The sequence below is a fragment of the Lathamus discolor genome, chromosome W (assembly GCF_037157495.1).
Source record: "Lathamus discolor isolate bLatDis1 chromosome W, bLatDis1.hap1, whole genome shotgun sequence".
NCBI classification, from domain to species: domain Eukaryota; kingdom Metazoa; phylum Chordata; class Aves; order Psittaciformes; family Psittacidae; genus Lathamus; species Lathamus discolor.
Genome location: NC_088908.1, coordinates 2,578,686 through 2,589,560, shown reverse-complemented (window position 1 = coordinate 2,589,560; position 10,875 = coordinate 2,578,686). Strand labels below are relative to the sequence as shown.

Sequence of the window (10,875 nt, the reverse complement as noted above, 5' to 3'; positions counted from 1 at the left end):
GGTTTGGGCTGGGTATCAGTCAGTGGGTGGTGAGCAATTGTATTCTCTCCCTTTGTTATTTCCCTTATCATTATTATTATTGATGGTAGCAGTAGTAGTAGTATTGTATTATACCTTTGTTACTGGACTACTCTTATCTCAGCCTGTGAGAGTTACATTCTTTTGATTCTCCTCCCCATCCCTCCAGGAGGAAGAAGGGGGGGAGTGAGCAAGCAGCTGCGTGGTTCTGAGTTACCAGCTGAGCTTAAACCATGACAGTTCCCTAGAAGGTATACAGTAAAATTGGGTAAATACTCACTTTGCAAAGTAGTTTCAGCATGTTTGTGGTACTGGACATAACTGTTCAGAGATAAGAGCCATGATGAGAGGTGAGATGGCACGATGTGATAGATGTCTGTGTGGATGACTTGATGGTCTTACTTTGACTACTTGATCACTGAGAGGTCTTCATCAATTGCCACTTGTCATTAATGAACTGCAGAATAATAGTTTGATTACACAATTAGGAGAAGAGTTTTCCCCTACCTACTAGCATGTGTGAGAGTTGCTCTGATAAATATCCTCTATGTTGCTTCCTAGTGCTGTACAACGATTTCAGGGATAATTATAAGAAATGCTGAGTAAGACCCAGTTATATCCAATACTGTCAACAGGGAAATTTATATCCACCTATATCCTTAAACAGCCTTTTTATAGGCAGGAAAAAACATTTTCCCTATTTATTTGTAGTACCAATTATTAGTTGCAGTTTATCATTATGTTTGGGATGTTGTTTCCTCACCACCTTAAATCTCGCCCATTGCTACAGGACATGAGAAATCCTGTGATGAAGATGAGAAATGATTATATTGGCTCAGATACTACAGAGTCAAGACAGCCAGGGATTTGCATTACTGCTGGCCACTTTTATTGCTTTATTAACTGGATGCAAAGCGTGCACCACAGTACAGTCTGACTTTTAAACCATGGTGTTTCATTCTAAAATGCCTGCTTGCATACTTAGCTGTTGCAGAAAAACTGCAGCTTAGGAACAGAAAACCTTAGGCATAAGGTTTTCTATATATTTATATATCAGAAACCTGTTTGATATAATCCTTCATCTGTAGGGTATTTGGTGAAATTAATTAGGATGAGTCATTTCAGGATGTACTTGTGCAATGAGCACGAACGTCTGTGTTAGTTCTGCTGAGCTGCTGGACAGGGTGGTGGAGCAGCAGTATTAATTTTATTCCCCCCCTGCAATTCCTTGCCATTTACTGCTAGGAAAAGTGTGGGGGTGAAGCTATGAAGAAAAAACAATCTTTAGTAGGCAGAGATAAAGGGCTGGAGCACATCTTGATCTCCCTCAGTCTTCATGCAGACCATTTTGAAGGAGTTGCTTTGATGCTTTATGTGTAACTTTTTGCCCTGGGTTCAGTTAATTTTCTCCTTCTTAGTAGCTGGTGCAGTGCTGTTTCGGCTTTAATCTGAGAACAATGCTGATAACACACCAATGTTTTAGTAGTTGCTAAGTAATGCTTACTCCAATCAAGGACTTTTCAGTCTCCCATGCTCTGACAGTGAGGAGGTGCACAGGAAGCAGGGAGGAAGCAGATACAGGACACCTGACCCAAACTACCTAAAGGGGTATTCCATACCTCAGCACTTCGTGCCTAGTATATAAACTGTGTTTTTCCCCTCAGAGGGTCAACCTATGAGGAAGACACTCCCTTACACCATCTGCTCTCCCAGCAGGCTATTTACAGTAGATTCTGGGAATGCTGATGATCTTGAATAACCTTTCAGTGCCCTTGAAACCAGCCTACTCCTTTTGCTGGGATCCAGCATTTTGCTGAATATGCTCTTTGTGTTTTACCTACGTCGAGACCACCCTGAATAAGCCCGAAACCATCTTATCTTAGAAGCTAAGCAGGGGAGGGCTCGGTTAGTCCTTGGATGGGTGACTTACCTTGAATTTAAGACCTCCCTGGGTGGGAGACGCACTGTGGAAGGCCGGGTGCTGTATTTTCAAAGGACTGCCATGTATTAAGTCCAGCTGGTAACTTAGAACCACACAGCCACTTGCTCACTCCCCTACTTCTTCCCTCCTCCCTCCCCGCTCCTGAAGGCATAGGTAGGAGAATCAAAAAAATGTAAATCCCACAGGTTGAGATAACAACAGTCAGGTAACTAAGGTATAACACAAAACTACTACTACTACCACTAATAATAACGATAAGGGAAATAACAAGGGGAAAGAATATAAAACTAGGAGGGGAAAAGAAAAATACAATAAACACAAGTAATGCACAATACAATTGCTCATAACCCGCAAACCAATACCCAGCCTGACCTGAGCAATGATCCGGGGTTTTTGGGTGACTCCCTCCAGTATATATATATTGAGCATGATGTGCTGGGGTATGGAATACCCCTTTGGCTGGTTTGGGTCAGGTGTCCTGCCTCTGCTTCCTCCCAGCTTTTTGTGCCCCTCCTCACTGTCAGAGCATGAGTGATTGACAAGTCCTTGATCACAGTAAGCATTACTTAGCAACAACTAAAACATCTTGTTGCTGCTTGTCCTGACACCTTTTGTTCTACTGACCATTTACCTAAAATACACAAGACAACTGATCTGTTCATCCCAGGAATAGCTATGGGAACTGCTCACCAAAGCTGCAGTGGCTATCCTGACAAGTTTTCCTAGCAGGGAGGGATGTGTTTTTAGTGGGTCGAAAGGATGCTATTTTTCAAAATAAAGGCATATGTCGCAAAGAGCTGGGAGACATGAGCATAACTTGCTTTAGAAGTCTCATTTATTGCTAAGCAGCTGGATGCTTATATACCTTGCTTGCATGTTTATAGTTTGATTACAGAGTTATTATTGGCTTATAGCTTTTGCATGTTACAAGATCGTTGGCTTATAGCTTTTACATGTTACAAGATTATTGGTTAAAGATACAGTAAAGGAATTCAGCAAAACAGGATACAAAATAGGATCAGGGATAAAGAGTCTGGTCAGTAAGATAAACATTAAGCAACTTGAAGGTCACAAACTTAATTATCGTTCTGCTTCTGCCGCGGTTTATCTCCAGGGCACACTCATCTTGCTCCCTTGTACTTTTCCATCTGAGATTTGCACCAGCTGCAGCTTATCACCATCTGCATGGCCTCTGCCGCGCAGCCAGTCCTTTGCAAAGCTCTCCACATTTCCCCTTTCTTTCTTAAGAACAATAAGCGACGTATTGAGATTGTTCATAGCTTTGTTAATCTGTATTTGGATACATTGAAGCAAGCAAGGTAGACAGGTTATTAGTAATATAATGACTAAAACTATGATTATTCCATGCTTAACGACATCTAGTAACCATCCAGTGATTCCCCAAGAAGACAACCAAGAATCTAACCAACTAGAAGCGAAAGTAATATCCTTAAATTGACTGCGTAGTTTTTCTATTTAAGAGTGTATACTACTTGAGTGATCAGAAAGATTTAAACAACACATACCTTCAAATTCGTTACATCCGTGACCTTGTGCTAAAAGTAAAAAATCTATGGCAGCCCGATTTTGTAACACAGCATGTCAGATACTGTCAACATTATATAAGAGGTCATCTAATATGGTTGATGTGATATTAAATTCTTGGATAGCAAAGCATGCTAGGCTTTTAATATTTCTCCAATTAGTGGCAGCCATCACACCAGGGGTAAAAAAGGCCATTGAGACACCTTCAAGCATGCATGTGACTATTTACAGACCTTCTTCTCAGCAAGCCTTGCATTTTCCCAGCCGCCACATAGTCTGTTTTGTTCTTGTTAACATAAAACAGACTCCCTCTTGACCTTCGGAGTCTTGGCCCTAAATCAGACATGTTTTACCTACAATTCCCCTTTTTTCTGTTTGGGCAAACGAAACTGACTGTGTTAGGCGCTCAGCCGTCCTTTGTAGCATAGATTGAATACAGGAACAAAAACAGGGAAGACACAATAAAATCAATAAAAATACAACAACGATGATTAATCCAGATTTCAATAAGGATATCATCCATTCAGTAAGACCTAATGATCGAAGCCATCTTTCAAATCCCCAATCTTGTTCAACCCATAATTTATCTGTAAGCTGTCATAGGGTATCTATTTGTGAGTAAATGGATTTTGAATGATCAGAAAAATTCATACAACACATTCCTTCAAATTCTGCACAGCCATGACCTTGGGCTGACCACATCCAAAACATCGAGGACCCTTGACCATACCGGTGGCTTGCAAAGGTGCCAGGGCTGCTAATACTTGCGAATGACTTTTTTGAATTGTCTCTCCCACTGCTTTTACTGTCTCAACCAACATTGTTTGATGCCCCATAGGTACCCGTGCCATTCATTCTAACATCTCTTCTACAGTAGCATTTGCAGGTAACTGAACAAGTATCTGCCTTACAGCATCATTACAGTTCTGTATTGTACACTGACGCAGTAAAATACCATGCATGTATTCTGGAGTACCTGACTTCCTTATAGCATCAGCTACCCTATTCACAAAGGTACTGAAGGGCTCGTCCTTTTTCTGTATCACTTTCATGTAGGCAGGAGCTGCAGTAGTATCTTTAATCTGTGATAGAGCTCGCAAGGCTGGTCTCATAGATTCTTTTAACAATTCTGGACCTAGCTGGACTTGAGCCTCCTTAGTGGAGAACTGTCCAATTCCTATTAGGTGGTGTAATTGCACCCCAATCAGGGGATCTCCCTGGCCTCGCTGAACTGCAACCGCCTCTTGACAGGCTTCCTGCCAATACATGTTCCATAACAACAACTGCGAAGGGGTGAGGATTAATTTCACAATACCTTTAATATCCTCAATTAACAGCAAATCTGTTCTCCAAATATATGACAACATTTGCCTAGTGGGTTCAGACTGAATGCCTGTAGAAGAAACAGTTTGCCTTAACTGAGATAGCAATTTCCAATTTAAGGGAGACATTTCAGCGTTTAGTGCCTGACCTTGAGCGTTAATCTGGTACTTAACAGGAAAGGCAAGAATCTTTTCCTGCAATGCCTGTGAACATTCAAAATCATTGTTTGACAGAGCCTCTCTCTGAATAGATTTCCAGTCTATCACCTGGATTCGCATTTGTATATCCATGCTCTGCAAGTTCACTTTTTTTTTTTCTTTTTTCTAATGTTTTTCTTCACCCTGCTTTGCACGGCTACAAACAGCGGCCTGCTCAGCAGCAGCTACAGCTGCCTGCCTGCTTCAGCAGTAACCATAAATACCTGTCAGCAACCGCACTTTTGCATTAACCCTTTCTTGCCTGAAATGTTAAACTGCTACCTGTTAAAAACTTTCACATGAACACGATAACAAAAAAAAATTACATAGAACATCATCTGTTTTCATCACACACACACACATACGTATGCATATGGGATCCCACAAGCACACTTCACACATCTTTTGGAACAATATTTGAAACACAAAATCCAGACAATCATTACTCCCACTACAAAGTCCAATGTACAAAACGTGGCACAAGGACCCTGTGAAGACTATCAGGAAACCAGCTCCAACAAGCATCATCGCAGTGTGAGGTGGCAGGCTCAACCTTAGCGAGCATCCCCGCAGAGGCTCTGCCTCCCTCACATTGCATGAGGTTTGGGCTTTTTGTCCTGGTTTGAGCAGCAGCAGTCAGTTTTCTCCTTCTTAGGAGCTAGTACAGTGCTGTGTTTTGATCTTTTGGCCTGGGAACAGTGCTGGTAACGCCGATGTTTTTAGTTGCTGCTCGAATGTTTGGTCTGGCCAAGGACTTTCTGAGCCTCATGCTCTGCCAGGGAGGAGGGGAGGCTGGGAGGAAGCAGAGACAGGACACCTGACCCAAACTAGCCAAAGAGGTATTCCATACCACAGCACGTCATGCCCGGAGAGGTAACTGGGAGTTACCCGGAAGGGTTGGGTCTGCAGGGTTGGAGAAGGTATCGGTCGGTGCTCGGCTGGGGGGAGTGGGGCGAGTTATCAGTCAGCTGGTGTTGAGGTGTTGTGTTCTTTCCTCTTGTTATTTCCTTTATCATTGTTATTATTGGTGGTAGCAGTAGTGATTTGTGTTATACCTTAGTTACTGAACTGTTCTTATCTCAACCCGTGGGAGTTGCATTCTTTTCGATTCTCCTCTCCGTCCCTCCAGGAGCAGGGGGAGGGCAAGAAGGGGGGGAGTGAGTGGACGACCTGTGTGGATTGGTTTAAACCACGACAGCTTTTATACTGATCAAAATGCACACTCATTCTGACACAGGTGGCCAGCCTATGTCAGAAGAAGTGGCCAGCAATATCTATAAAGGTTTCCAAGCATCAATAGAAACATAGACATATTTGCCAACTTCTAGTACATGAGTATCACAGAGAGACTGTATCAAATGAGTTGTATATGGGGCCCCAAGTTCATGGTCCGCCACAGTCCACCCGATACCCTTGATAAGGGCATACGAGAGATTTTCCCACTGCGGGTCTTGATCCAGCACATACATCACAGGGAAAGCACACAATACATCTGCATCCCCCACCCATCTCGCTTCTCCCTTTACAGCTGCCCATTTATCATGAGGATCTGGGGCATATAAATCAGGTTTCTTTTCTGGCTCCATGTCAAAAGGATCATCCAGGTCAGCATCAGAATTAACAGGCGTCAGAACTTCAGACGCAGCAACAGCAGTCTGATGAGCACGCACAAGCTCCTTCTTGGGGTCAATAGGGTCCGGGTCAAAAAGAGTGTCTTCTTCTCTGTCTTCAGTCTTTGCAGCCGCGGCAGCAACTGGCAGAGGCTCAGGGGTGGCCAGGGGTGGGGGGGACGGGACACTGGGTTCCATGATCTCACTTTTTGACTTTAACATCTCTAAAATAGTTCTCCAAATGACCAACAAATGTTTCACAGTGTCACTGCCCTCCGTGGCTGCGTCCCACAACTCAACTCGTGCACCACTCCACAAAGAGACCTCAGATACGGTAGACTCATCAGTCTCTGGACAATGCGTCTTCGACCATTTCAACATTAAATTTAAGTCTGTCTCTTTAAAGGTTGCTCCCTTCACCTTAAGGACTGAAAACATCCATAAAACAGAGACTTCTTCCTTAGCGATTTTTTCCCAAGTCCCAAGCTCAAAGGCTTCTCCAACCCCCTGGATTAAGTCCTTCTCCTTAATCCAGAGCAACAATCTTTTTAGCATAGCTTCATCATACGCTATCCCTCTCGCAGAGAGGATATGTCGGAAGAGTTGAAGTACTGCATACTTATGTAGGCAATTAATAACTGTCCTTCTGGCGGCGAGCCAAGTAAAATCTTGCTCAGGCTCTTGGAACCGACGCTGCCAGCAGCGAAGCGTTCTTTGCCTTCCAAAGGCTGCATTCTTCGGAGCTTTCCCGATCCCTGCTGTCTTCCCAGCCTTTTGTTTTAACAGGGTATTATATATAGCTTGCCAAGGTTTACCATATTTCTTTGCAACTTTATCATCATTAATCGTTCTATCCCACAAAATATCCCCGAATATTCGCCATTCCGTTAAAGTATGTACAGTATGCGGATTAATAAAACAACCCAATGACTTAGCATAATCTAGTAAACTAAATAATTCCTTCTTATAATCTAAATCCGCCCCTTTAACTTTCAAAAAGTCCTCAAACAGTTTATATGCCGCTTGCCTTTCCATACCGTATCGTCAGTGCTGTTGCAGCTTTTCCAAGGTTTCGGCGGCACGTAACAGCCTGATTCACCGTTGTGACATCAGGAGCCTCGAGACAAATCTTCTTGTCTTTTTTAGGCCACCCCTGCTGTGACGAGGTCTGTCCACTTCAGCACCTTGTTCTGTACAAAGTCCCTGGGTCCCTGTTCGGGCGCCAAATGTCGCAAAGAGCTAGGAGACACGAGCATAACTTGCTTTAGAAGTCTCGTTTACTGCTAAGCAGCTGGATGCTTATATACCTTGCTTGCATGTTTATAGTTTGATTACAGAGATATTATTGGCTTATAGCTTTTGCATGTTACAAGATCATTGGTTTATAGCTTTTACATGTTACAAGATTATTGGTTTATAGCTTTTACATGTTACAAGATTATTGGTTAAAGATACAGTAAAGGAATTCAGCAAAACAGGATACAAAATAGGATCAGGGATAAAGAGTCTGGTCAGTAAGATAAACATTAAGCAACTTGAAGGTCACAAACTTAATTATCGTTCTGCTTCTGCCGCGGTTTATCTCCAGGGCACGCTCATCTTGCTCCCTTGTACTTTTCCATCTGAGATTTGCACCAGCTGCAGCTTATCACCATCTGCATGGCCTCTGCCACGCAGCCAGTCCTTTGCAAAGCTCTCCACAGGCATATTGGAGATTTTGGAGAACACATGCTCACACTGACATATTTATCTGATGCTAATTAATAAGAATAGGGGAAATACATTGTCAGACTGAGCTGTGTGTTAGCTCACCCCTTGCAATCCTGAGCTGGATGGATGGTTTATATCTTTAAACCTAAAGGATCTGTAAGCAAAGCTGCATTTTCTTCCCATGGGATTACCACTGACTCTACTTGTTCTAACATTTTTAAAGCCTGAATCAAAGATGGTTTTAGTTCATTACTGTTAAATGTTCATGATGCTCTGACTTGACAAAAATGCAACATACTTCTAAATTTAGTGTCACCCTGTTTCAACTTCTTCCCGGTCTCTGTGCAACCAAAGGGATCAAACCTTTGTGCTTCTCCAGAACAGAAATTGTTCAAATTTAAATTAAAGTGAGATCAGCTTGTATCCACACAGTAAGTGTGGACTGATTTCTGTTTAAAAATCAGGTGGAAAGAGCAGCATACTTTGACATTAGGAAATGTTCTGAACCTCAAAGTACTCTTCAAAGATGCATTGGAGATAAAAAAACCTTAGATTTTATGTTGCAAAAGTACACATGAGCATCATACCATTTTCATAGAATCAATTAGGCTGAAAAAGACCTTTAAGATCAAGTCCAACTGTTATCCCAGGACTGCTAAATCCACCACTAAATCACGTCACTAAGGGCCCCATCTACACATTTTTTGAACATTTCCAGGGGTGGTGATTCTACCACTTCCCTGGGAAAGACTGTTCCAATACCTGATCACTCTCTCAGTGAAGAGGTTTTTCCTAATATCCAGTCTAAACTTCCCCTGGTGCACCTTGAGGCCATTATCTCTTGTCCCATCACTTGTTACTTGGGAGAAGAGACCAACCACCTCCTCTCTCCATCTTCCTTTCAGGTAGTTGTAGAGAGTGATAAGGGTTCCCCCTGAGCCTTCTGTTCTCCAGACTAAACAACTCCAGTTCTCTTAACTGTTCCTCATGAGTCTTATGCTCTATGACCTTCACCAGCTTCGTTGCCCTTCTGTGTATAGGAAAGAGTTACATAGAACACAAGGTATCATTTTTACTCATTTCAGTCATCATGAGACTTTATTTGGGGCAGACCTAAAGCATGGTTTTATGTACTTACTACCTATTCTGATTTTTGCTGGAGGAATGGACTCAAAATTCCATTCCTACCTTATTTTCAATTTTTTATGGAGAATTTTTTTTTTATGGAAATCACCTAATAACCACAGGAAGCCAGCAGTCCCAGATGGATTACTTCTGTTATCACTTGGAATTAGTCAGTTTTTGCTTTCACCTAGAAGCTAAGTCTCTTCATCATCCAATTTATGCTGCAGGTGCCTGTAAGAACTTGGAGCAATTAATTACCTGTGTATTTCTTCCTGTCACAGGAGAAACATCAATTGCTGGAGTGCTCTTAACACACACAAATCTGAACAGTCTCAGCAGCCCATAAATCACTACTAGCTCCCATATTCAGAGCTACACAGCCATGAAAGTCAGTCTTACCTTGGTATAAAGTAGCTGCTCTCTCCCTTCCAGGCAGTCTGTCTGCAGGTGTCCTTTGTTACTGACAGCATCTTCAGAATTAGCACCAGAAGATGCAACTCAGCTGTAAGGAAAAATACTGGTGGGTTGTTTCTGAACACATCTACAATTAATTACCTGCTGAGTGGTGTGTATCTCTCTGTCAGCAGGGGATGTGTAGCTTTGTTTCAGAAATCCAAATGCAATCAAAAAGTCAGAAAAAATCCTTGGTGAAGATGTGGCAAGTCCACCCCTGTGAACAGGAACATCACTGAGCTCACCAAGCTCAGGGCAATATGTTCATCTTGAGTTCAGGTACACAGGTAGAAAATTGGAAGTGAAAATAACCCTGTAGTAAAACCACTGCCCACAGGCAGTTGACCCATTTATGTGCCACTGAGTGCACTGTGCTGTTATTGGATAAAGATACACTGAGTACATTACATGCATAAACTATGTTTAAAGAAAGAAAATTCAGATACATGTTCCTGATGAAAAGGCTGTGTAGACCCAAGTTGTTATGCTACAGAAAACAGACAGATATACCAGAGAAAGTGGAGAATACAACCCCCAGGTATGGGCTGCTGGAGCACTGGGATGATCATGAAATGCAGAAGCAGTATCTACTCATCTGAAACCAAAAACCAGATTAGTAAGACAGAAAAAATATCCTATAAAACTGGAAGCAAGAAAAGGACTAGAGCCTCTAAAACAGAATTTTATTGAACACTTTGGGACAAAAATGGACTGTATTTGCACCTCACATGGTAACAACCATTCTGGAACAGAAAAGCAGTCATTGGCTTTCCCCAAGCAGGCTGTTAAAATATCAGGCTGTGCTTTTAGAACAAGAGGATGTAAAATTGAAAGTAACTAACCCTTTGAGCCCAGCAGTGGTTTTGACAACTGATCTAGAAGCAGCAGAGCTGACTCACAACTGTTTACAGACTATTGAGCAGGTGTATTCTAGTCATACTAACCTGCAAGA

At 42.3% G+C, this 10,875-nt stretch overlaps 1 long non-coding RNA gene across 1 annotated transcript; it reads right to left on the bottom strand.

Annotated features, from left to right (window-relative positions):
- Positions 1-2,777: 2,777 nt before the first annotated feature.
- On the bottom strand, positions 2,778-8,288 carry LOC136004472 (uncharacterized). The gene is made up of 2 exons (XR_010608480.1): positions 7,673-8,288; positions 2,778-3,250 (listed from the first exon to the last, which is right to left on the bottom strand). It is a non-coding gene; the product is annotated as an uncharacterized LOC136004472 (long non-coding RNA).
- Between the last annotated feature and the right edge of the window lie 2,587 nt (positions 8,289-10,875).